The sequence below is a fragment of the Sciurus vulgaris genome (genome assembly GCF_902686455.1).
Source record: "Sciurus vulgaris genome assembly, chromosome: 5".
Taxonomy (NCBI): Eukaryota; Metazoa; Chordata; class Mammalia; order Rodentia; family Sciuridae; genus Sciurus; species Sciurus vulgaris.
Genome location: NC_136465.1, coordinates 24,504,518 through 24,531,831, shown reverse-complemented (window position 1 = coordinate 24,531,831; position 27,314 = coordinate 24,504,518). Strand labels below are relative to the sequence as shown.

Below are 27,314 nucleotides of genomic sequence, written 5' to 3'. Positions count from 1 at the left end.
ACATTATCCAGGTTATCAGGAATGTAAACACAACATTTAGTAGAGATCTCTATACTGCTGTTACTAGCAAACATAGATTAAGCCTACCTGTGTCTGTAAGCCTTAAACTGACTAAAACTTATGACTCTGTCAGTTTCTCTTGATAGTTATCAGGCACATTTGCCTAAGAATCTCTCTTTTGTAGCTTTTAGTCTTTATTCTAGTGGGCTAACACAAGTGTACATCTTAAGTTACATTTAACTATTATTTCTTTTAAATGCCCAAGAATGGCTATATTTTGGTTTTAACTGTTTTGCTAGGTGTCTAAGATCAAGCTGGTCAAAGTGACCTGTTCCTGTCAAACAGTCGGCTGAGTTCCCACAGGGGTCAGTCATAGAGAAAGTAAGAGCAGCTTCTTAGCTCCATTAGTGCCATTGGTTAGGCAGGGTCTTCTCAATGAGGTGGCTCCCCTTGGAAGCATTAGGGGTGTCTCCCTTTTTCCATGACCCTCCTCTGCAGCAGGTGCACTGAGTGGCTTTTCCTCTAGTGGCCTCATCAATCTCCTTGGTCAGGAGGTTGTGTGACCCAGAGTTGCAAAGCTCCTTGGAGAAGTCCTCTTGTTCCCTGGGTTCAGGCTGACTTTGAGGGCAAGACCCAAATATGGGCTTTTCTTGACCTCTGTATTTAATCTCAATCTCTAAGTTTGATCTTAACCATCAAGCAAGTCAGTCTCACCAGTCATAAAGTAAGAGTACTGGGCTTTAACTTCAATGTTTATAACTTTACATTTATTTACCCCCTTTTATCTAATTTGGGTCTACATTATCTGTCCTACAGGTGATGGCTTACTATTTATTTCAAGTTAATCTACGGTGTACTTCTGCAAAATATTAATCAGGCAACAGAGTTTACAAGGAAAACACAAAATGGAATCATCAACAGTAAACATTCAGTTTGTGCAATAGCTATCTTGAATTTTGGCTGAGTTATTCATTATATCCCCTGGTTGAGATCACAGTAATCTTTACTACAAACATCAAACTTTTGAACACGACTTTAAATGAGTTAAAGTCTGGCTTACCTTGGAGCCATTCTAATGTGCAGCAGGGTTGTGAGGCAGAGCCTTATCTCAGGTAAAGCAGGGCTTTTCCTGAAGCTAATTTTTCCTCTTTTGCCATGACCAGCATGACCAAATTCTCAAGTTCAGTGAGGGTCAAAGGTGTATTAGAAAATAAAGGTTTATAAACACAGATTTGAAAATTAAGCTGAGATCAGATGGAGCTCTGTTCTCTAATGGAAATGCAGATCTAAAGAGTTATGTCAGCAATCTTTATATATGTATGTAAGCATTAGTCTTCATTTTCAGGAAAGTTACAGAGACTAGAACATTAACGTAACTTTTTTTCAGAACTGCAAAGAGCAATGTTAGGAGCTCTGTGTAGCTCTCAAGGAAGTCCACTATCCAAAGCCATGTGGTCAGAGACCCCAATCTCAATCACTGTTGTCCCATTTTTGCTACTGTGCATTACACGCTTTCTTAAATGTCATTTTAAGAAGTTTACGTATATTGACTCCTGAGTCTATATGAACATCAGTTAACACAATTTAACATTATATCTAAAACATGAATCAAAGAAAGGCTGAGAGAGCTTTTAACTTTCCTTTTGTGTGGCAAAATGGCAAAATGCTTTCATGTTTCACAATATTAACCTTTAAACAAATCAGGCTTTCACTAACATTTAGAAACACATTTATATTTAAATTTATTTTATCTCAGTGAAACAAATTTCACATATACCCTATTGAAAACAGGTCCTGTAATAGAACATTAAATGACAAGTTTAAAATTACCATTACAGACAAGTTTAATTTGGAGAATAGCAGCTTGATAAATTTTCTGCTTTAAAGGCTTGTATACCTGGAAAATATGAACACATTTAATATACAAAGAATAATGTTTAATCAGATGTCTCTAACGAACACGTTTGAGTAATCCCATACATGTCAACTCTAATTCACTCATCTTATTATAAAAAAAAAAACAAGATATCAGACAAGTGTACCAACAGTATTTGCCATCTCTTTCCTGTTGAAGAAAAGTCCTTCTAGACATTTTATAACATTTTATTAGTTTGACCACCTAGAGACTTGCAAGTTAATTTTAAAGACATTTTACTTCTATTAGTTTACCCAATTTAAATTGAACCTTTTTAAATCATGTGAATGAGAAGTATTTGGATCCATTTTTTTATTTTAATTTTTATGTACACTTATATTTAACACAAAAGCAAAGGCCTTGTAATGTTTATCTCCATTATAATGTAACAGATGTTCAAAAATAACTCTAGAGTTGGATAAAAAGAACTGATCAAAAATCATTAACCTAGGTATGTAGGATCAAAATTGTGAGCTCAAAAATATAGCATTTAAGAAAAACAAAAGTCCTAGAAGAAAAATGATAATGGTCATTAATTATAGCATGAGAAAATGAGAAAGAGAAGGGAGAAGAAGGGCAGAGAGAAGAGGTAAAAGGGAGAGATAAAATGTTGTGTTGCAGCCCAGGAGAAATTTTAAATGGACACTTTTTTTTTCCTTGGGTTTGAGACTGGTCTCCCACTGAGCATTCTGGCTTCTTCCATTTACATTTCAATGTAAGTCTTGACTGAGATCTGAAAGGAGCTAACAGGTTCTAGCAGAAACTTGATGCCTAGGGCATTTTAACCCTTTTTCCTGGTTAGTATGCAGAAAATTGTGAAACATTATCTCCCACTGCTTGTGGGGAACAAGGCTGCTATATCATACTCCTTACTGGGACATGCCACAGATGGTTGGGCTGGTTACTCCCTCCACATGGGCGTATGTGGGACCTTGTGGCAGGAGGACTAGGTGGGCTGGGCCAGGGAATGGAAGCAGAAACAGCTGAGTTGAAGTTGGAGGAGGAGGAGGGATTAAGAGGGGGAGAAGAAGGAGGCATTAGAGTTTGCAGGAAGAGCATAGAAGCGCAAGAAAGAAGAGACTTGAAAATAAGGAATCCCTTTCTATCTGTCCGCTCGCTCACAGAAGCTGTGTGCCATTACACGGCCATTTTGGATTGATTATCTAAAGGGTACTGTGGCCAAATATCATTAAGTTTTGATGGCTTTAAACTGGGGGTCAGGCGAAGGGTTCCCAGGGGTGAATCTGCTGGAATGGAAGATCCAGATCCCATGGTGGAGACTGATACAGCCGAGTCTATGGCCAGGGCATCCTGAGGCCAGAGTATGAGCAGATTGCTGGAGATGAGGAGGCAGCACATTGATTGTGTCGTCACACAAGCACCAATGTGTGCCAGGCAAAAGCCGAGGAGGAGTTGAGGACCTGACATCAGGGTTTTCAAGTACAAATGTGAGTGTGAGTGCGAGCGCAAGATGAGCCTCAACCCTGAGAGAGAATCTCCACCACAAAATCAGGAATCTACCCCGCAGATAAGATCACTTCTCAGGTCAGCAGAGGAGTGTTTAAATTGGCCTAGGGGAACCTGCCTAGGGGACTCACCAATCTGAAGTCCAGTGATGGAAGCAGAGCAGAGCATTCGGGCAAAATGGAAGGTGAGGCTGTGTCCAAGGGGCACTGGGCATCAGATGGGTTTCCACTTGCTTAAGAGACAGTGGAAGAACCTATCCTGAGTCACAGCACTAATGTAAGAAAACCCACGAAAACCACACCAGACATGGAAATCATGTAAGGAAGTTTATTAAGCAAACAGAGTGTCTCCCTGCAGGGTAAGAGAGAAAATGAGAGGAAAAGAAAAAGGGTGCACACAAGAAAGAGTGTGGAAAGCGAGGAGGAGAAAGAAAGTGAGTCAGGGCGAGAGAAAGCATGAGAAAAGATGGGGGGGGGGGGGTAGCTACCATGAAGCAGTTGAATTTTGCCAGGCTAACAAGGGACCAATAATGGAGAAGGATACTTACAAGCTGACTGATGAGCCAATAGCTAGCTAGGATGTTCATAGACTGACAGTAGTTGGGAGGTGGGGAAATGGCTGCAAAGAAAAGGGCGGGGAGCAACTTTATACATTACATTACAATGTTCTCATTGAGAACCAAGATACTTTGTAGTTATAGATAGTTTATGAGGTGTGATATATAAGTGTCTAAAAGTTTTTTTTTTAACTTCACCTTACAAAATAGAAGACTATAACATGTTGAATAGATTAAAACAAAATTTTTACACAATAATTTTCAAAAGATTTACATAGAATTACATTGGCTATATATAATTGGCTATGTATATAATTAAATTAGCTATGTATAATTAACATGATCAGCTAAGGTTATTAAAAGTTTTTTATTCTTTAAATTCTATTGTTTGTATCATAAAGACTGTTTACAAATAAGGATGAGATCTTTTCACAAACCCCTATTAATTGGACCTTCTAACTAAAGGATAGAAGAAAAAAATATACTTAAAACATTAATTTCTCATTCTAGTAAAATAGTTTATTATGCCTGTTGAATTTCTATTATTTTAAAAAAAGTTAATTTCAAAGACATTTTGGTTTCTACAATTTGGTTAAACAATAGCTGTTATTTTAAAATGTAACCTTGCATTCCAAATTTTAAATTTCCCTTTAAAAGACAAATTTGATTAATATATAAAAACATCAATAGCTATATTTTAATTAACCACAGCAATTAGTACTGACTTATTATGTTAATTATATTCTTGTTTTCCAGATATAGAAGTCTTTAAAATATTAGATTTACAGGGATATGTTATTAAGCTGATGCTCCCCAGACTAAAGCTTTTTCAATAATGGTCTCTTGCAAACTTATATAATAATAACAAATTAATCAATAAATTAATTATATTATTTAATATTTCAATATTAAATAAGTATAAGTTTTTAACTTTTTAATATTACTAAGAAGTTAACTGAGCTATATTTTTAGAGGACATTCAAGAGATACTGGTTTATTTAAAGTCTATAGGAGTATTTTGACACCTTCCCCTAAAAGGGGATGAAAGCTCTTGGCTTGTCTTTTTCATGTTTCAAATGTGATATTAGTCCCCAGCACCCTGAGATTGTGGAAATAACAAACAAACAAAACCAACCTTCCAGATATGATATTAGATTATGCTACTTAATTTATATTAATCCAAAGAATTATATATGGAAGTAAAATAATATTCAGAAAAAGTGGCTAAAGATGGTTTCACGATTAAGGTAATTTCCCTAGATTTTGTCAAGAAACCTACTTAAGAAAAATTAGGTATACATAAAAAGAATTTTTTTAAGGTTCTAACAACCATTATTAACTAAATCTTCTAAACTGCTTTCCATACATAAACTCAGAGATTTAAATATTTTGTACACACAAAATTATATTGTTCATTTTAAAGCTTACAACATTGTTTTAGATTGCACATAATTAGTATTCTTTAACATTACTTTTTTTTGCTTTTTTTATTTATTCTTTTAATTTCTTACAGACTGCTTTTTGATTTATTGTACACAAATGGGGTACATCATTTCATTTCTATGGTTGTACATGACATAGATTCATACCACTCATGTAATCATACATGTACATAGGGTAATGAGACAGACATCATTACCCTATGTACGTTACTTTTAATGCCAGGTTTTTGTCATATAGTTCATTTATCCAAAACCCTATGTTGGACGTTTGGATTAGTTTTCCTACTTTAAAAGCAAGGTTATTAAACATATTCATAGAACTATATCTTTATGCATAGAGATTGTCTTTCCATAAGATTCCTTAAAATACAATTGTTAAATCAATGACATAAATTTTAAGATGTTTAAATAGTTTATTGAATTGCTATCCTGACAGTACCAGTTCTAATATGATAGTTTAAGTTAATTTAGAATAATAAGGCCATTACCTATAAACACAGGTCATGAGACAAATTTTCAATGTCTGTACTGACTGCATTCTATAGCTTTGTAACTCAGGCCACTATGACCAAATCAAATCCTATATTTGGTGGGAACAGGGTTTTTTTCTTTTATTATAATGCCCTTTTGAACTTAATAACTTTCACTTTAACAATAGGTAACTTTTATTAATCTTCCTGGCCAAATAGAAATATTTATTGGGCTGGGGGTATAGCTCAGTGGGTAGCATGCTTGCCTTGCAAGCACAAGGCCCTCGGTTCAATCCCCAGCACCACCAAAAAAAAAAAAAAAAAAAAAAAAAAAAAAAATATTTATTAAGTCACTGCTTATGGTTTAAATATTTGTACAATGCTAGGCCATTGTCTAAAATTCAAGGTTAATAATGCTCCAGTTTATATCAATCTTTCTACAAAATAAATAAAAATAAAAGGGGGAAACTGATTCCTGTATAAATCCACTTAATTTCAAAAAATACTGTCTAAAAATTATGATATTAGGTGTTTCACCGCTGCTGAGTGACACGTAGAGCAATAGGATGCACCAGATTTTACAATAAGGAGATCTTAACTCTCCAACCACAATATTTATATGCTAGCTCTACTGAGCTCTCAGGTAAGTGAAATATATGGGAAATCTGTTGGACCCATTTCCCAGATCCACCTTTAATACATCCAACGATGTGGACTGGAGAATCAATCCCAATGTTTACTGATGATATTCACATGATGGGAGGTTTTACAGATAGCTGTGTTACACCCATCCATGTGGCTGGATTTGACTATACTGACTACAGTGGAACTTATCTATATGCTGGTCCCATGATAGACTCTGGCTACCTAGATGTAACCTGTGAGAAAAAGACAGCATAAGGAACACCTAGACCAGTCAATTATACTGGCCCTTGGAACTTAAAATTGCGTGTTCAGTTATTAAAATGGGACTTTCTCATATAAAGCTAGTCATTTCTATGAAATATTCACCACTATCTTCCTGCCCTAATTGTTCTGTGATAGAATCTGACACTTTTCCTAAAAGGATAAAATATACAAATGTCTTGCCAAAGCTACATATTATTTCTAAAGGTGGTGAATATGTTTTTGGATCAACCTTAAAAAAAACTAATGAAAGTCAGTTATATCAAAATATTTTCCTCTGGAAGATTCGAAGCCAGAAAGGCCTAACATGGCAACATTGCCACTAAATGTTTCACTTTTACTTCTTAAAAGAAATTTACAAGGAGCCATGTTTAATCTAAATCTTTAATGCTAAGAAAGATCTAAGGAACTAGGTAAAAATTGAGTTGTTTAAAACTATTCTCAGAATATAAAAATAAGATCAGATATAAAGTTATTTCTTTGATGATAATTTGGTTCATATGTATTTTAATGTATTCTTTCAGGTTTCTAGTTGTTCCCACATTCATTATATCTAGGGGCATGATTCCTTCTGTTAAGATGCTATAACCCCTGAAAGTTAAGTATTAATAGAATGATTGAGATTAACTTGAATGCTTTAACAGCTACTGTTTCCAATATCAGTGATGAGACTTTTGCTCTCAGATTTAAACAAAGGCTCAAATGCCATAATGACTGTAAGCATATATGTTGTTGTGACTAAATATCTTACTTCCCAATGGGACTAAGAGATAATTAAGAATTGTCTAATAGACATTTGACATAGCAGTAATAATAGCCTGGATTTTATAAAATCATATCACCACATCCAGGAGTATTCATAAGATAGACTTGATCTCATGGACTCTGCATTCTGGTTGATCAGATATCTCCTAAATTAATGGTATTGGAATAATATGTTTGCCACTAATTTTTTTTGTGTGTCATGATAATAGGTTGTCATACCCTCAGAACCAAGAGCCAGGACCTCAGAGCAGCCCTCCAAACCAAGAGCTGGGACTTCCCAGCAGCTCTCAGAGTCAAGATTTGGAGCTTCAACATAATTGCCCAACATTTGCATTTTAAAATATTAAAAAGGGGGAGATGTTGGAAGCCATTCTTATTTAGCAGAATTAGACCAGGTTGAGAATGGGACACAGAGGCCTGGCTTCTAGGAACTGCCGGGAGGCAACTGGCGCTGCATGAAGGTGGTTCCCTGACTCCTTCTAGAATTATCCCTTAAGAGAATGGCTCCCCTAACTCCACCTGATCCTGTCCGTCACAGAAGAAGCTCCTCCTGATTCTTGCCCTTTTACCAGTGTAAAGAGAGCTAGGCTACTCCAGATCGAATGTTGTAAAGAGGCCAGAGTTGGTATGGCCCGACCGTCACACTCTCTTTCATAAAAAGAGTACTGGCTCTCATGTGTTTATTGAGTAGATAAGTTTTTGGGGTAAAAGATAGAAAAACCACCAACATCCTCCTCTAGCAGTCAACACTTTCCTCCTCCACGTGGGATATGGCAGAGAGGACCCTGACAGACAGGGATTTAAAGGAAGTCCCTTTTTCGATATCTTAAGTATATTCTAGTTCCCATATCAGGGCAGTTGTTCCTTGGTGTAGAGTTTCTTTAAGGAGGCTGTAAAGAGCCTCAGTTAATTTTCCATACCCAGGAATTCAAAGCCTGCAGTATCTGTCTATCCCTAAGAGCATCGTAGTTGCCTTACTCTCTAGGGTAGAGGATATTGTCCTATGGGGATTGTGTTTCTGTCCAAGCTTCTGCATTCTTTGAGACAATTGTAATCCTGTTGATGGCATAATTGAGCTTTCTTCTTGGAGATCTTATAATCCCTATCAGCTAAGAAGTTTAGGAGTTCTGTAATGGCCTCTTGACATTCCTCCTGTGTGCTGGCACATAAAAGGATGTCAGTTACATATTGGAGAACAATTGCAGATTTTTTATTTCTGAATTCTGTCAAGTCCTTAGTTAGGGTTGTCCTAACAGGTGAGGGCTATCTCTAAGTCCTTGGGGCAACACTGTCCAGGTTGATTGAGATCCACTATCTGTTTCCTCAATGGCAAATAGATATTGTGATTGAGAGTCTAGGGGTACACAAAAAGGCATCTTTTAAATCTAACACAGCAAACCAAGCAGTGACTGCTAGAATCTCAGATAACAGAGTATATGAATTAGGAACTAAAGGGTGGAGGGGAAAGACTGCTTTGTTAATTATTCTAAGGTTTTGGTTTTTGAACTCCTAAAATGGATGTATCGCATTGGCTCTTCCTGGGCACTAAAAGTTTTTGCCATTTGAGAGGTCCTCTTTTTTTTATGCTCCCTTTCTTTCTTTTCCTCTTGATCTCTATCACAAAAAATTGAAGATGCACACTGGAGGAGAACATCTATGAATTGATCAGGGCCATATGCCAATTCTTGTAATTTCCTCCAAATGTTTGGGGCTGACTGAATAATAAATTTGTCCTCTAAAAGTAAGTGGCCTTCGATGGATTTAGGATGCAGGGTGGCGTGTTTCCTTATTGCCTTCCATGAACATGGCAAGACTTTCCTGAGTACCTTACTTAATAGTTTTCTAGGCATCCTGCTTATCATTTGGATTCCAGTTAGGATCTTTTCTGGGAACTGTTTGTGCTCTAGATGGTTAAGTAATACCATAATCTTTCCAGGTAAAGTCAAATATATCTCATTATATTTATTTGGAACTTTGAAACCTCTCTCAATTTATTTTTATCTGTTTTAAGTTGAGGAAGTCCCCTTGATTTCTCTCCCTTAGTAGGTGATTCCTTAAGACCTTCTCCCCTCATAGCGCAGATTATGGCAACATATGAAAATGAGATTCTTTTCTTGATCATTTGTAATCTCCCAGCATGCAGGCTAGTGGTGAACCTGGCAATACTGTTGAGAGTGTGGCTCCCATCTTGAATGAGAAAATTAGGGATGCATCCCTAAGCTTGAGCCTCAATACAATCCAGAAAACCCATCTCTCACTACCTGGCTTTTCCAAAGTTACTTCTGACCTCCTTTGGCAAAGTGCTGGGGTCCCAGATTGTCCTATGCCAGAGACCCTGGGAGGATTCAGATTTAAGGACATTACTGATGTCCTCCCTGCCACTATAAACTCCTAATTATGGGGGGAAAAAATGACAAAAATAAAAATTGGTTGTTTTTTTATTTTTTTTTCCTGTAAACTAAAGGGATATCTATTAGTTGTTAGGCTTTTAATGCCCTTTTCTTGTAGGGACTCATGGGAGGAGTTGATTTTAAAATGCTTCCCTCTTGCAGCTTAGAGAGAACACAGTGTTATGGTTTGGACGTGAGGTGTCCTCCAGAAGCTCACATGTGAGACAATGTAAGAAGGTTCAGAGGAGAAACGATTGGTTTTTGAGAGTCTTAATCTAATCAGTGAATTAATCCCTCGTGGGATTAACTGAGTGGCAACTGGAGGCAGGTAGGGTGTGGCTGGAGGAGGTGGGAATTGGTGCATGACTTTGGCAAATATGTGTATTTGTATCTGGCGAGTGGAGTCTCTCTCTGCTTCCTGATCACCATGATGTAAGTTGTTTCCTTCCACCACCCTCTCCTACCATGATGTTCAGCCTCACCTTGAGCCCCAAGGAATGGAGCCAACCTTCTATGAACTAAGGCCTCTGAACTCATGAGGTCCAGGATGGTTCTGTGGACTGGGCCTCCTGTGATAGCCCCTGACAAGTCTCCTTTGGAAGGGCAGCTTGCCTGAGGTCACTCTGGCCCTGGTTGACTTTAGTCAATAGGAAGTGCTACATTTTTCAAAAACCAAACTATTATCTTGTTATCTGCAAGAGAAATGCAGACCCAAAAGACTCCTCCCTGCTATTAAGAACACAGGTTACCTTGAATGAGGGACATTTGTGACATTTACACAGACCAGTTTCCAGGACTCAGAGAGACAGAATAATTAAAAGCAAAGCCCTCAACCATAGAATCTATAAGAACAAGTTCCAATTAGAATTGATCATCCCAGGCCAAAGTGATTGAGTTGCCTTGGACTTTTAACTTGTCTTATAATAGTAAAATCTCCCTTCCAAGGGGTAAGACTGAAAGCACCCAGAAACCACTCCAGACACGGGAACTCGTGCAAGAGATTTTATTAAGCAGACAGGCAGAGTGTCTCCCTGCAGGGTGAGTGAGAGAGGAGAGAGAGAGAAAGAAAGAGAGAGAGAGAGAGAGAGCGCAAGCCAGGAAGAGAGAGCAAGCCAGGACGAGAGAGAGCGTGAAAGCGAGGAGGAGAGAGAGAGAAAATGGAGGGGGAACTATTCTTAAGTAGTGGAATTTCACAGTCTAAGAACAATGACCAATGACTGGCGAGGAGGTTCACAGCCTAACAATCTGGGTTGTAAAGTGGTGTGGGGGAGGCAGAATAATGACAGCAGCAAAATAGCAGATCTTATGCCGATAAAGACCATGTGTAGTGTGGATTTGAAATTCTGATGCAATCCTGCTGTCAGTTAAAAGTCAAGAAGTGGACCTGGGAGGGACTGTGAAAATTTCTCTGGGACCCCTAATAAAACAGGAGGGCAGAAGGGGTGTACCATCCCTTTCCTCTCTGAGAGGACCCACATTCTCTCTCTTCCTCCCTTGAAAGTGTTCCCTTTTTCCCTTTCTCTCTTCTGTTAAACTCATGCCTGCTACTTCGTATAGCCATTTGAAATCTTCACTGTGTAGTCACATGAATCAGTGATGAGGACATCTACAGTCACTTTGACTCCACAAATGGCCTTGCTCTGTAACTCAGGCAGAAAATGAAATAGGATTCACAGGCTTTCAATATCTCCCATTGGGAAGGACAGAGGTTCCTGGCTCAGGGCGACCTGTAACAGTACATAGGGCCAAAACAATGACCCAGGGAAGGGTGGCGTACCCAGTAACTATGCTTAAGGCCAGAGCCCTTTGGGTGGTGGACAGAAAACATGTGGAGAAGGACAGGAACGTGCCTCATCCTCTCACGCGCACTTTGTCTTTCTTTTCCAAATGAGTGCCCAGGTGTCCATACCCTGAGAGTCACCCTTAAGAAAGGGATTATCTTACAGCAGAGAATTTAAGAAAAGGAAATCAGTTTGTTCTTCTGCAATACAACTTGACCCCTACACAAATTATTGAGGCTCATTTCTGTAAATGGGAAGGAAAATGGACAGAGATCTGACTATCAAGCATTTCTCCTGTGTTTTGTTTGTTTGTTGAGACAGGGTCTCACTAAGTTGCTTAGGACCTTGCTAAGTTGCTGAGGCTGGCCTCAAATTTGTGATCCTCCTGGCTCAACCTCCCAAGCCCCTGGAATCACAGGCATGTGCCACCATGCCCAGCTCCTGTTACCTTTTTTAAATTTTGGTTATTCGAGGGTTGTTTACTTAAGCATTTATTCAAGGACTAACCCTCAAACTCACCTGGGACTAAAGGACAAAAAGTGATCTTCCCCTTAGAGGGTCCTAAAGAGGGGGATGAACTGTGGTGCTGGTTGACCCAGACCTTTCACACAGCAACAAGTGACCATCTGAACCAATGATTTAATGTCGCCATGATTGGTACACTGGCTTCTTTGTATGTAAAATGTATTTATAAAATGAAAAGCTTGGGAAAACACCCTACCAAACTGAAGTCCTCCAAACCATAACTGTTTGTAGGAATAGCCTTTTTCAGGTTTATGTTTGTGTGCTTCAAATTATATCATGACCATCATCTTTGAATAAAGAGTATTAGATGGGCCCAAATACTCGGCATTGTGAACTGTGCCACTCTGATCATTATGAACTGAGCATGTTTTTACTCTTGTTAATTTTATTTTGTATTTTCCATGTAAAATTATAAGTGTTACCTGTTAGTATTTTCCAGAATTTGACTTCTAATAGAATATTCTGTATCAATTTGATCTATTAAACCCTAATCGACAGGACAGATAGGACTTCCAGTTCTACAAGTGACCCCGATTAAATAGAATGGAAAACTGTGAATTACAAAAGTTAAAATTAACTCCCACTTCAAAACTGGTGGAACTAACCTTCTGGTTGTTCATCAACCGAGATATGGAAACCATAGCCAAGGAAAATAAAAGGGCTAACAAAATAGCCAATATTTTGACACTTACCCTCTGAGATCAAGCAAGACTCAGGGATTCACAGGATCCTTCCAGGGACCTAACAACTCCAGTGAGTCACCCAACCTCCCAATGAGGGGAATCATAAGCACCCTAGAGAACGAGGACAGCTTGTGTACATTTTATAAAGAGGAGTGTTATTGGAAAGGGAAATGTCCCTAACACTTCTAAGGGAAGCCACATGTGGTCAGCAAGACCCTGGCCCATTCCGGAAGATGGTAGAGAAAAATACAAAGGAACCCAAGAGCTTCTCACAGTTTCCTAAAATGACCCTGAGGAATCTCAGCTGACTTCAACAGCAGAAAGGAAAGAGGGCAGCATGGGGTCATCTACTTGATCTTAAATGCCCAATAGGAAAATATAACCAAAGATAAATTTACTAATGTAAGGGTAAAAGAAAAGTCAAAGAACAGTCATGCAGGGACTTACAAGAGAAAGACGATGGTCTTTTCAAATGTAGCTTAAGGTGTGCATTTGCATCAGCCCCAACAAAAGTAAAAGGAGGTCTTAAACATAAGTGCCTGATAATAACCATCAACAGAGACTCACAAAATCATCTTTGTCCTGAGCTAATTCAAGTATGATCTAACAGACTTGCTTTTTAATAAAAGTCTAGATCCTGGGGAATGTAGCTCAGGGATAGAGTACTTATCTAGTATGCGCAAGGCCCTGGGTTCAGTTCTCAGTACCAAAACAAACAAAAACAAAAAGACCATTTACACTAAAAGTCTAGATCCTGAGATACACAGAAATGGAAAACTATTTAAAGCTTAGTTATCTAGCGTCACCTGGCTATTACTACTATTAGAAACTTTGGCTACTATACTTCTTAATCTCCAAATAAAAATCATATCTTCCAGATTTATGGTAGTCCCATTATGACCCATAGTTCTTCTCAGACTCTGAGTTGCTCCAAAGACTTGCCTCCCATTTCGCCCTTCTGAAATTACATATGGCAGACCATTCCCGTACACTGACCTGCCCCTTGAGATCGCTAATAGCCTGGACACCATGTTTGAGGCCCTGGCTACCTTACATCAACAGGTCAGTTCCCTGGCTGCCATGGTCCTACAAAACAGGAGTCAACCTCCAATGTCCTTGAAGTTTGCAGGGGACTATCAATTTCCTGTGCCTAAGCCTCCACTGCCATCATATCTGTATTACGTCAAGTCACCAGCCATCTAATTCCCCTTCTCAGGCTAAAGGAAAGAGCCCAAAACCTACCTATCCTAACCCCTTGACAGCACGAACTACCCAGCAGTGGAAGAGGTGATCTGATGGCATAAATCTGAAGGATTTCAGAGTTCCCAGTCCATGAGGGGAAATGTTAGAGCAGGTAAGTAAACAGACATGAGAAAGAGAGGCAGGAAAGGGAAATGCAGGCTCCATGTGTGGGCAGATTTACTCTTCTCAGGGACTACCTTCTCGTGTCAGAGAGTTCTCTGTCAATCTGAAGAAAATGGGCAGTCTGTGCTGAGGAAGTTGTCAACATGCAAAATGGGCATAGGCAGACTACAGTTAAGTGAAAAATGGCTGTAACTGCCCCAAGCGAATGATTCATGGGGTGAGAGGATCCCAGGTAGTCCATGAAAACCCACGACACAGAAAACACGAGGCCACCTCCTCGCTTAGAGCAGCCTTTGTCATTCTCTAGAGTGTACTTTCATTTCACTAAACGAACTCTTTATCATTATTTTATCTGTGTCTCTCAACCGAAATCTTTCTTTGGGGGAGACAAGAACTGAGAAACCCTTTCCCCACTAACAATCATGGCAAGGATATCCAGGTCCTAATGATAATCTGGCTTTTCGAAGACAATGAGACTATTTTCAGCATGAGTAAGTAAAGGCACATCTTATACTCTTAGCTAACAAGCCATGAGTTAGGGTAGGAGAACAGGAAAAGGCACAAACCGTGCTTTTAATGCTTAACAAGCTACGAGTTAAGCCCAAGAGTGCGTTTGCCTTTTGTCCCCACTGTAGCGACAACAAAGGCAACAGAAACAAGTGAGGAATCACAAAGATTAAAAACAAAAATCCACTGGTGGGATTCTACCTCATGCAGAACCAGAAGAGAAATCATACTCCATTATATGTGATTATCAAAGTACATGGTACTATCATGTATAACTAATGAAAACAAATTAAATGTTTTTTACATCCACCAAAAATTATTAGTGAAAATATATATTTATTTATATATTTATTTTGGAGTCCTGGGGATGAACCTGAGGGAGCTTTACCACTGAATCACATTACCCGTCCTTTTTTATATCTTATTTTGAAACAGTGTCTCGCTAAGTTGGATTGGCCTAGAACTTGGATTCCTCCTTCTCAGCCTTAAAATGCCAAATTTAAAATGTTAGATGAAAGAGGTTTCAAGATGGCGGCCTAGAGGGTGGCTGCATTTCATGTTGCTCCAGGACTCAGGATTCAAAAGAGGAGATATTGAGACACTTGGAACCAACTCAAAGCAGCCGGGTGACTCTCACCCATTGGGAAGGCGTCCCGGATGGGACGGTGGTCCCGGAACGCAGGAAACTTTGTGAAGTACAGCTGCCGGGGAGACGCCCCTCCCCCCGCTGGAGCAGTGAACTCGGACAACTGGGAGCGACGTAGAGGAGGCCGCTCGGCACAGCGCTGGGACTCGGAGCCACCACTGGGGCTCCAGCGGCTGCCCAGGGGAGGAGTGGCGAGGAGAGCTGTGTGAACTCAGAACACCGGGGCCTGCCCTGAGGAGGAGGAGGAGGAGCGTGGCCGCTTGGGTTCGGAGTGACTACACCAGAGCTACAGGCGGTTGCCAGAGAAGGGGCTGCGCGGCGAGCTGTTTGGACTCAGACCACTTCTGAACCCCGGGGCCTGCCCGGAGGAGTAGTAGTAGGAGGAGGAGGAGCGCGGCAGGTCCTTTGGACTCGCAGTGACTGCATTAGCGCTCCAGGCGGCTGCTCAGAGGAGAAGGCGAGTGGTGAGTTGTTTGGACTTAAAGTGACAGCTCCTGAACACAGGGGGGCTGCCTGGAGGAGAAGCGCGGTGGGTCGCTTGGTCTTGAGTGGCCGTACCAGAGCTCCGGGCGGTTGCCCAGAGGGCCCGTGCAGCGGGTCACATGGATTCAGAGCCACTCAGAGCGAACGCTCCTGAACACTCGGGGGGGTTATCTGGAGAAGGAGGAGGAACGGGGAGGGTCACTTCGACTCGGAGTGATTGATTGCCCAGGGCTACGGGTGGTTGGTGGGAGGAGGAGGCACGCAGTGAGTTTCTTGGACTCCTAGTAACCGCACCGGAATACTGGGCGGCTGTCTGGAGGAAGAGGCGGGTGGCGGGTCTTTGGGACTCAGAGCGATTGTACGGGGCCCCAGGTGGCTGCTCAGAGGAGGGGCCGCATAGCCAGGTGATTAGGTGCAGAGCAGGGTCCCAGGATCTAGGAGGCTTCTCGGTGGAAGAGCCGCACAGAGACAGGCTTAGGGCGGAGCGAAGGTTCCACACCTGCGGGCAGATTCTCTGAGGAGGGGCAGCCTAAGGAGATTCATCTGCGAAGGGTGAGGCTCCCAGGCCCAGGAGGTAGGGCCGGGCCCCTGGGAACTTTGCAGAGGAAGGCAGACCAGCCCAGGCGGTAGCTGTAAATTGAGGGGAACCTCTAGGAAGGAACTGACCAGCGAGACCTCCCCACAGGGTGAGTCTTCCCTGCCAGGTGAGGTTTCCCCACAAGGACGGTAAAACCAGAGACTCAGGCCCAAACAGGCCTGGCCTCAGCCCGCAGCCTAGGTCCCCTTTGGATGACCATTGGTTAACAAGTGGAGGCAACTCTGCCCACTAGCAGGGATTATACCCCACCTGAAGGCCACCACCCCTAGAGAGGCAGCTCCTTGTGGAGCACCGCATTATCAACTTCCTCTAAGACTTCAGCCTACTGAAGGCTAAGGGGGGATATATATAGAAATCTTCAGGGACATTGTAAGTCAATAGAGGAAATCTGCAATATCTCAGCAGTCCACTGATACCTGAACAATATGAGAAAACAAGGAAAGAAAATGCTGCAAACAAATCTAGATGTTACATCAATAAAACCCAATGACAGCATGGCAGAAGAAATGACAGAAAAGGAGTTCAGAATGTACATAATTAAAATGATCAGAGAAGCAAACGATGAGATGAAAGAGCAAATGCAAGCATTGAATGATCGCACCAATCAACAATTAAAAGAGCAAATACAGGAAGCAAAAGATCATTTCAATAAAGAGTTAGAGATATTGAAAAAAAACCAAACAGAAATCCTTGACATGAAGGAAACAATAATCCAAATTAAGATTTCCATAGAAAGCATATCCAATAGGATAGAACACCTGGAAGACAGAACCTCAGACATTGAAGACAAAATATTTAACCTTGAAAACAAAGCTGAACAAACAGAGAAGATGGTAAGAAATCATGAATAGAATCTACAAGAACTATGGGATATCATGAAAAGGCCAAATTTAAGAATTATTGGGATTGAGGAAGGCCTAGAGAAACAAACCAAAGGAATGAACAATCTATTCAATGAAATATTATCAGAAAATTTCCCAAATCTGAAGGATGAAATGGAAAATCAAGTTCAAGAGGTTTATAGGACTCCAAATACACAAAATTACAACAGACCCACACCAAGACACATTATAATGAAAATACCTAACATACAAAATAAAGACAGAATTTTAAAGGCAGTGAGAGAAAAGAACCAAATTACATTCAGGGGGAAACCAATACAGATATCAGCAGATTTTTCAATCCAGACCCTAAAAGCTAGAAGGGCCTGGAACAACATTTTTCAAGCCCTGAAAGAAAATGGATGCCAACCAAGAATCTTATACCCAGCAAAACTTACCTTCAAATTTGACGATGAAATAAAATCCTTCCATGATAAACAAAAGCTAAAAGAATTTACAAAAAGAAAGCCAGCATTACAGAACATTCTCAGCAAAATATTCCATGAGGAAGAGATGAAAAACAAAGAAGCAAATCAGCAAAGGGAGGAATTATCCTAAAGGAATTGTCAAATAAAGGAGGAAACAAGTTGAGTCAAACAAATAAATAAATAAAATTTAAAAAATGAACCAAATGACCAGGAAACCAAATCATATCTCTATAATAACCCTGAATGTTAATGGCCTGAATTCATCAATCAAAAGACATAGACTGGCAGATTGGATTAAAAACAAAGATCCAACAATATGTTGCCTGCAAGAGACTCACCTCGTAGAAAAAGATACCCATAGACTAAAAGTGAAGTAAAGGATGGGGAAAAACATACCATGCGCATGGACTCAGCAAAAAAGCTGGAGTATCCATCCTCATTTCAGATAATGTCTACTTCAAGCCAAAGTTAGTCAGAAGGGATAAAGAAGGTCATTTCATACTGCTTAAGGGAAGCATAAATCAGCAAGATATAACAATCATAAACATCTATGCCCCAAATAGTGGCTCATCCATATATGTCAAACAAATCCTTCTCAATTTCAGAAACCAAATAGACCATAACACAATAATACTAGGTGATTTTAACACGCCTCTCTCACCACTGGACAGATCTTCCAGACAAAAATTGAACAAAGAAACCATAGATCTCAATAACACAATCAATAATTTAGACTTAACGGACATTTATAGAATATACCATCCAACCAAGAGCGAATACACTTTCTTCTCAGCAGCACATGGATCCTTCTCTAAAATAGACCACATATTATGCCACAAAGCTAATGTTAGCAAATACAAGAAGATAGAGACACTACCATGTATTCTATCAGATTATAATGGATTGAAGTTAGAAATAAATGAAAGAGTAAAACACAGAAACTATTCCAACATCTGGAGATTAAACAATATGCTATTATATGATGAATGGATAACAGAAGATATTAGGAAGGAAATTAAAAAATTCTTAGAGGTAAATGAGAACAAAGAAATATCATATCAAAATCTCTGGGACACTATGAAAGCAGTACTTAGAGGGAAATTTATTTCATGGAGCGCATTTAATAAAAGAAGTAAAACTCAACAAATAAACGACCTAACACTACAGCTCAAAGCCCTAGAAAAAGAAGAACAGACCAGCACCAAAAGTAGTAGAAGACAGGAAATAGTTAAACTCAGAGCTGAAATCAATGAAATTGAAACAAAAGAAACACCACAAAAAATTGACAAAATAAATAGTTGGTTCTTCGAAAAAATAAACAAAATTGATAAACCTTTAGCCACACTAACAAAGAGAAGACGAGAGAAAACTCAAATCACTAAAATTCGGAATGAAAAAGGAAATATCACAACAGACACGACTGAAATACAAAACATAATTAGAAGCTATTTTGAAAATCTATACTCCAACAAAATAGAAAATTTCGAAGACATCAACAGGTTTCTAGAGACATATGAATTGCCTAAACTGAACGAGGAGGACATAAACAATTTAAATAGACCAATTTCAAGTACTGAAATAGAAGAAGTCATCAAAAGCCTACCAACAAAGAAAAGTCCGGGACCAGATGGGTTCTCAGCCGAGTTCTACAAAACCTTTAAAGAAGAGCTCATTCCAATACTTCTCAAAGTATTCCATAAAATGGAAGAGGAGGGAACCCTCCCAAACTCATTCTATGAAGCCAATATCACACTGATACCTAAACCAGACAGAGACTCATCAAGGAAAGAAAATTTCAGACCAATATCCTTAATGAACATCGACGCAAAAATTCTCAACAAAATTTTAGCAAATCGCATACAAAAACATATTAAAAAGATAGTGCACCATGACCAAGTGGGTTTCATCCCAGGGATGCAAGGTTGGTTCAACATCAGGAAATCAATAAACGTAATTCACCATATTAATAGACTTAAAGTCAACAATCACATGATTATTTCAATAGATGCAGAAAAAGCATTTGATAAAATACAGCACCCCTTCATGCTCAAAACACTAGAAAAAATAGGGACAGTGGGAACATTCCTTAACATTGTAAAGGCCATTTATGCTAAGCCCATGGCTAATATCATTCTAAATCATGAAAAACTGAAAGCATTCCCCCTAAAAACTGGAACAAGGCAGGGATGCCCTCTTTCACCACTTCTATTCATCATCGTCCCTGAAACTCTAGCCAGAGCAATTAGACAAACCAAAGAAATTAAAGGGATACAAATTGGAAAAGAAGAACTCAAACTATCCCTGTTCGCTGATGACATGATTATATATTTAGAGGAACCTGGAAATTCCACCAGAAAACTCTTAGAACTCATAAGTGAATTCAGTAAAGTAGCAGGTTACAAGATCAATGCCCATAAATCAACGCATTTTTATACAAAAGTGATGAATCTTCAGAAAGAGAAATTAGGAAAACTACCCCATTCACAATAGCCTCGAAAAAAATAAAATACTTGGGAATCAATCTCACAGACGAGGTGAAAGACCTCTACAATGAGAACTATACAACACTAAAGAAAGAAATTAAAGAACACCTTAGAAGATGGAAAGATCTTCCATGTTCTTGGATAGGAAGAATTAATATTGTCAAAATGGCCATACTACCTAAAGTGCTATACAAATTCAATGCAATTCCAACTAAAATCCCAATGACGTACCTTACAGAAATAGAACAAGCAATTATGAAATTCATCTGGAAGAATAAGAAACCCAGAATAGCTAAAGCAATCCTTAGAAGGAAGAGTGAAACAGGGGGTATTGCAATACCAGATCTTCAACTCCACTACAAAGCAATAGTAACAAAAACGGCATGGTATTGGTACCAAAATAGAAAGGTAGATCAATGGTACAGAATAGAGGACACGGACACAAACCCAAATAAATACAATTTTCTCATACTAGACAAAGGGGCCAAAAATATGCAATGGAGAAAAGATAGCCTCTTCAACAAATGGTGCTGGGAGAATTGGAAATCCATATGCAACAGAATGAAACTAAACCCATATCTCTCACCATGCACGAAACTAAACTCAAAATGGATTAAGGACCTCGGAATCAGACCAGAGACCCTGCAGATTATAGAAGAAAAAGTAGGTCCAAATCTTCACCTTGTTGGTCTAGGATCAGACTTCCTTAACAGGACTCCCATAGCACAAGAAATAAAAGCTAGAATCAACCACTGGGAGAGATTCAAACTAAAAAGCTTTCTCTCAGCAAAGGAAACTATCAGCAATGCGAAGAAAGAGCCTACAGAGTGGGAGAATATCTTTGCCAATCATACTTCAGATAGAGCACTAATCTCCAGAATCTATAAAGAACTCAAAAAACTCTACTCCAAGAATTCAAATAATCCAGTCGACAAATGGGCTAAGGAAATGAATAGACACTTCACAGAAGATCTACAAGCAATCAACAAACATATAGAAAAATGTTCAACATCTCTAGTAATAAGAGAAATGCAAATCAAAACCACCCTAAGATTCCATCTCACCCCAATTAGAATGGCAATTATCAAGAATACGAGCAACAACAGGTGTTGGCGAGAATGTGGGGAGAAAGGTACACTCATACATTGCTGGTGGGGCTGCAAATTAGTGCAGCCACCCTGGAAAGCAGTGTGGAGATTCCTTAGAAAACTTGGAATGGACCCTCCATTTGACCCAGCTATCCCACTCCTTGGCCTATACCCAAAGGACTTAAAATCAGCATACTACAGAGATACAGCCACATCAATGTTCATAGCTGCTCAATTCACAATAGCCAGACTGTGGAACCAACCTAGATGCCCTTCAATTGATGAGTGGATAAAGAAACTGTAGTATATATATTCAATGGAATATTACTCAGCCATAAAGAATGATAAAATTATGGCATTTGCAGGCAAATGGACGAAATTGGAGAATATCATGCTAAGTGAGATAAGCCAATCTCAAAAAGCCAAAGGACGAATGATATCGCTAATAAGTGGAGGATGACACATAATAGGGGGGAGGGAAGGGTTAGTGTTAGGGTTAGAGTTAGGGTTAGGGATGGGGGCAAGTATGGAGGAAGGAAGTACTGTATAGAGGGTAAAGAGGGGTGGGAGGGGTGGGGGGAAGGGAAAAAATAACAGAATGAATCAAACAACATTACTCTATGTAAATTTATGATTACACAAATGGAATGCCTCTACGCCATGTACAAACAGAGAAACAACATGTATCCCATTTGTTTACAATAAAAAAATAAATAAAATAAAATAAAATGTTAGATGAAGTGTTAAAATTCTGTGTTTACATGGAAAAATTAGAATTGTACCTTTTCTTACCATTTATAATAAATAAAATTCAAAACATTAACATTTAAAACTATAGTGTGGTAAGTAAGAATTTTTCTAGAAATGTTTTGGGTATAACCTGGTAATTTCAGTGAAAGCATCTAGTCAATTCCATCGTTATAATTCTTCTGTGGGTTAAGTCTCGGTCAGTCTTTCTTATTCTCATGGAATGACATCATGCTCTCCTCTTTCAATGTGACAAAAAGCTAGTAGCATTATACACCAGTATTAGAATGGTATTTGAAAGGCAAATGCAAATTAAAATAGAAGGAGGTATCATTTCCCACACATTAGGTTGGTAAATTTCCAAAAGTCTTGCAATATACTTCATCGTCAAGACTGAAGAAACAAGCACTCCGATACTTTGTAGAACAGTAATGAATATCAGTACAACTTTTGTAGAGGGAAATTTCTCAGAATTTAGCAAAATTATTTAGGTTTATCTTTTGACCAACAACCCCATTTCCATGAATCTACCCAAAAAATAAGTTGGCACAAAGCTAAACAACACAGTTATCCTTATATTGGAGGAGGGCCCACCACTGACCTACCCCTGTTTTGACTCCCTCTTGCCTTTCTGACTTTTCTTTCTTCCTTCTAAGTTCTCCTAAGCCATTCTTTTCTACAGTCACCTTTGATCCCAGGAACAACAGGTCTCATGGTCAGACAACTTGTGACAAGTGTTGAAACTATGCCCGAAACCAACAGGAACCTTCTTTTTGTGACAAGTCTCCCATCTGACCAATCCTGAGATAATGATTGATGTTCTAGTCAACATTTTTTTTCACTGTGACCAAAATATCTGAAAAGAACAGCAAAGGGGAGGAAGAGTTTACTTTTGCTCACACTTTCAGAAGTTCAGTCCTCAGCTCTCAGCCAGAAGGGAGGCAGCCCATCATGATGGAAGGCGTGGTGGAGGAAAACAACTCAGGACGTGGCAAACCAGAAACAGAGAGCTCTGCTCACCAGGGACAAAATACAAACCCCAAAGTCACATCCCCAGTGACCTCCCGCCTGCCTACTGCTGCCCCCAGTTATTCCATATCAGGGACGAATCCCTTGATTAGGTCAATGCTCTTATTTCACCTCTTTCTTGCAGCATCCTACACATGAGCTTTTGGGAACAACTCATATCTAAACTATAACAATGGACCAGACTGTGCCTGACCAAGATCGCCTGCTTTGGCAGGTATGCAGGTATGCAGGCTCTCAAGCTATGCAAACCTCCAACCCTTGCTCTCGTTCCCCTGTCTGTAAAACCTCAAAGCCATGGTCAGTCTCTCCAAGAAAGGGCAACTAAGGACTTGAATTTCCCGTGTCTTCTCAGTGTAACCACACTGATTAAAACTCCTTTCCTGTTTTCACCATTATTTTTCCATTTTGGGGGAGAGGAATCAGTGGCTGGACCGGAATTGTTCAATCCCCATACTCAGGTCTCTAACCTAGGACTCCAGTAACAGTATTAGCAAAAGATTGGAAATAACCCAATTATCAACAGGAGGACTGGTTGAATAAACTGTGGGATATTTACACAATTGAAGCTGTGCATCTATAAAATTGAATAAGGAAGCTGGGCATGGTGGCACACACCTGTAATCCCAGAGACTTCAGAGGCTGAGGCAGAAAGATTGCAAGTTCGAGGCCAGCTTCAACAACTTAGTGAGGCCCTAAGCAATTATCAAGCCTTGGTCTCAAAATAAAAAATAAAAAGGGCTGGGGATGTGGCTCAAGTACCCCTGCGTTTAATCCTCAGTACAAAAAAAAAAAAAAAAAAAAGAGGAAAACTGCATATGTTACATAAGTCTTTATTACATATTTTAGTAGAAAAACAAGGTGCTGAAAGTGCGTATAGGATAATGCCTTTTGTTTTTTGTTTTTTGTTTTTTTGTTGTTTTTTTTTTCCCCCTAAGGAGAAAAAGTTTATTTGAGGGCTTACGGTTTCCGAGGTCTTAGTCCACAGAAGGCTGGCTCCATTCCTTGGGGCTAGAGGTGAGGCAGAACATCATGGCAGAGGTGTGGCAGAGGGAAGCAGCTCACACCCTCAGGAAGCAGAGAGTCTCCACTCAACAGATACAAATATATATACCCAAAGTCATGCCCAGATTCCAATCTCCTCCAGCCACACCCTACCATTTCAATTAATCCCACCAGGGATTCATTCACTGATTGGGTTAAGACTCTTACCACCTAGTCATTTCTGCTCTGAACCTTCCTGCATTGTCTCTCATGTGAGCTTTTGGGGCACACCTCACATCCAAACCATAACATTTTGCCCCTGTCTCTCAAAAGCTCACAACCATCTGACAATGCAAATACATTTAGTCCATGAGTTCCCATAGTCTCAACAGTTCTGAGATTGATCAAAGTTCAAGTCCAAAGTCTTTGAGGCTCAAGGCAGTGTCACATTGTGAGCTTCTACAAAATTGAAAGCAGTTTACAAATACCCAACAAATAAAGGTACCGAGTAAACATTTCCATTTACAAAAATAGGGGCATAGAAAGAAGGGATGGGACCAAAGTAAGACCAAAATCCAGCTGGGCAAACAAGACGTGTAACTCCATGTCCCGTACCTGCAGCACATGGCATCTTGATTTTCTCTCTGAAGGGTTATGGAAAATAATGTTCTGTAAGTCAGCTCCCCAAGAAAAGGGAGGGATGGTGAGGCTTGGAAGGAGGGAGGAGAAATTGGCCAAACTGCAAACCTCTCCCAGAGCATTCTTTCCTGATAACAATGGACCCTGGGGGAAAGGGGCGACACCCAATGCTGGGTCTTAAACCTTGACCTTCCCCCATGGTGAATTAGTCCTAAATGACAATGGGCAAGATTTGAGTACTTATCCCTCAGGATCCAGACTCTTATCTCCCCAGTGAGTTTCGGCCTTTTTACAACTTCCCTCCTAAATGAACCCTCCTAAAATTAAAATTTTAACCTGTACAACTAGCCCCTGACGGTCAAAACTGCAGGTACACAGCTTCCAACGATTATATCATTGCACCCTGTAAAACCAAAAATCCCCTCTGAGGGCTATTTTCCCATCTGGAAAATTGGCCCCAAGGGTGCCCAAGTCCGTGAAGGAAGAAAGGCTTCTCTGAATCCGTTGAGGTCTGCTTGCCGTCCTTTTGTACTTACTCTCTCCAAATGGCATGCATAGGTCCGCCCCTGTGGCCTTGTTCCTCGCAGCCCAAGGTGCCTGCCTTTTGACTTGCCTCTGCTCCTTTCCTGCAGCTTTCCTAGGATGATGTCCCACGTTACTGGCATTTCTTAATTTTGTGGGTTTCCGCGGCAGCTTCGACTTCTTCCTCACCTCTCCACACTTTGACTTTTCAGGGGGTGCCCGCAGGGACTCCGACCCTGCTGCACACTTTGCCTGGCCTCCCAGGCCTTCATTGGAAATCTTGGTGGAAACCTCCATGATCCCTTAACTCCAGTATCCTGCATTCCTGCAGAACCAGCCCCACGTGGTGCAAACCAAGGTCTGCTGCTATCTTGAATAGTAAGTAGCCAGCCCTCCAGGAACCCTTGCTGCTGCAGCCTCAGAGGGTCTGGGTGGCTGAGCACATTGAAAAAACTTCCTAGGCCCCCTCGTGCAAGAAGGGTGCCCCACTGGTCTCTTCTCAAGAAAATTTTCACCTTTCCCGTCCCTGGGGCCACACCCCTGAGATGGGTGTGGTCTTGCCAGCTCCTGAGATGCCCTCCAGCCATCTTTCTCAGTATCTCTGGGTAGTCTTTAGCATTCCTCTAGTGGCTAGTGGCGGTAATGTCTTTTTTTTTTTTTTTTCTTTTTGTCCCAGGTTTATTGAAAATATTACAGCATAGCAGAAAGATTGAGACAGCTCCACGTGGCATTTTGAAATTAATCCCCACAGTAGGCTGAGTGACCTGCAAGTTGGAGAGACTGCCTAAGTCCAAAAGCTTCAGCATTTCCTTAGTGTCAGGATTTACTTCAAAGATCTCCTGATCCAAGGCAGAGACCTCAGGAACATAATTATCTCTCCTTTCTCTCTCCTCTTCCTGCAGCTTAATGGAGATGCCTCTCACAGAGCCTCTTTGAATCCCCTTCATCAGATGTGTGACATACCCTGCGATCTTGTTGCGGAGTTTCTTGCTGGGAATAATGGCGATCTCCTAGCACACGCGCTTGTTGGTATGGAAGTCGTTGCCCAGGCGTGTGTAGTACTTCTCCATGATAACCCGGGCAGCCTTCTTCACAGTTTTGGTGCTAACGTGGCCCATGTTGGCGGGTCAGTTTCAGAGGTCTTAATCCACAGAAGGCTGGTTTCATTCCTTGGGGCTTGAGGTGAGGCAGAACATCATGGCAGAGGTGTGACAGAGGTGTGGCAGAGGGAAGCAGCCCACACCCTCAGGAAGCAGAAAGAGCTGCCTTTTGTAATAAATGTAAAAATGTGAATATAAATGTAAACTATGAAATTTTTTTATTTGAATAGCCTTTAAAGTGTCCATGCAGAGATGATCAGGAATTTGCATAATGGTACATTTCATTGAAGAAACAAAAATTATATTTTGCATTTATTAACGCAATTATATGTATATTTTTGTGGCCAACAAACATACATATGTATACATGTACATATATGTAAAGTGGACACTTGAAAAATATTGCAAAGTTGCTATGGTCTGAATGTTTTTGTGTTCCCTCAAAACTCTCATGATGATGTTGGCTTAGGAACCAACTTCCTTAACAAGATCCAATAGTGCAAGAAGTAAAATCAAGAATCAACAAATGGAATGGCATCAAACTAAAAAGCTTCTTCACAGCAAAGGAAACAATCAAGAATGTGAAGAGAGAGCTTACAGAATGGGAGAAAATTTTTGCCACTTGCACCTCAGGTAGAGCATTACTCTCTAAGATATATAAAGAACTCAAAAAACTCAACACCAAAAAAAAAAAAATAACCCAATCAATAAATGGGCAAAGTGAACAGGCACTTCATGGAAGAAGAAATACAATCTACAAATATATGAAAAAACATTCAACATCACTAGCAACTATAGAAATGCAAATTTAGACTACGCTGAGATTTCAGAATGGCAATTATCAAGAATACAAGTAAAAATAAATATTGGCAAGGATATGGAGGAAAAGGTACACTCATACATTGCGAGTGGGACTG

The 27,314-nt window shown here is 40.0% G+C and overlaps 1 long non-coding RNA gene and 1 pseudogene across 2 annotated transcripts in view; both read right to left on the bottom strand.

Annotated features, from left to right (window-relative positions):
* The window catches only part of LOC306662827, an 84,294-nt gene that overhangs the window by 38,060 nt on the left and 18,920 nt on the right, over nt 1–27,314 (bottom strand). The gene's annotated exons all lie outside the window — the stretch shown is intronic.
* LOC306662165 (small ribosomal subunit protein eS17-like) lies at nt 6,718–26,420 on the bottom strand (annotated as a pseudogene). Its single transcript has 2 exons — nt 25,992–26,420; nt 6,718–6,728 (listed from the first exon to the last, which is right to left on the bottom strand). The product of its transcript is annotated as a small ribosomal subunit protein eS17-like (transcript).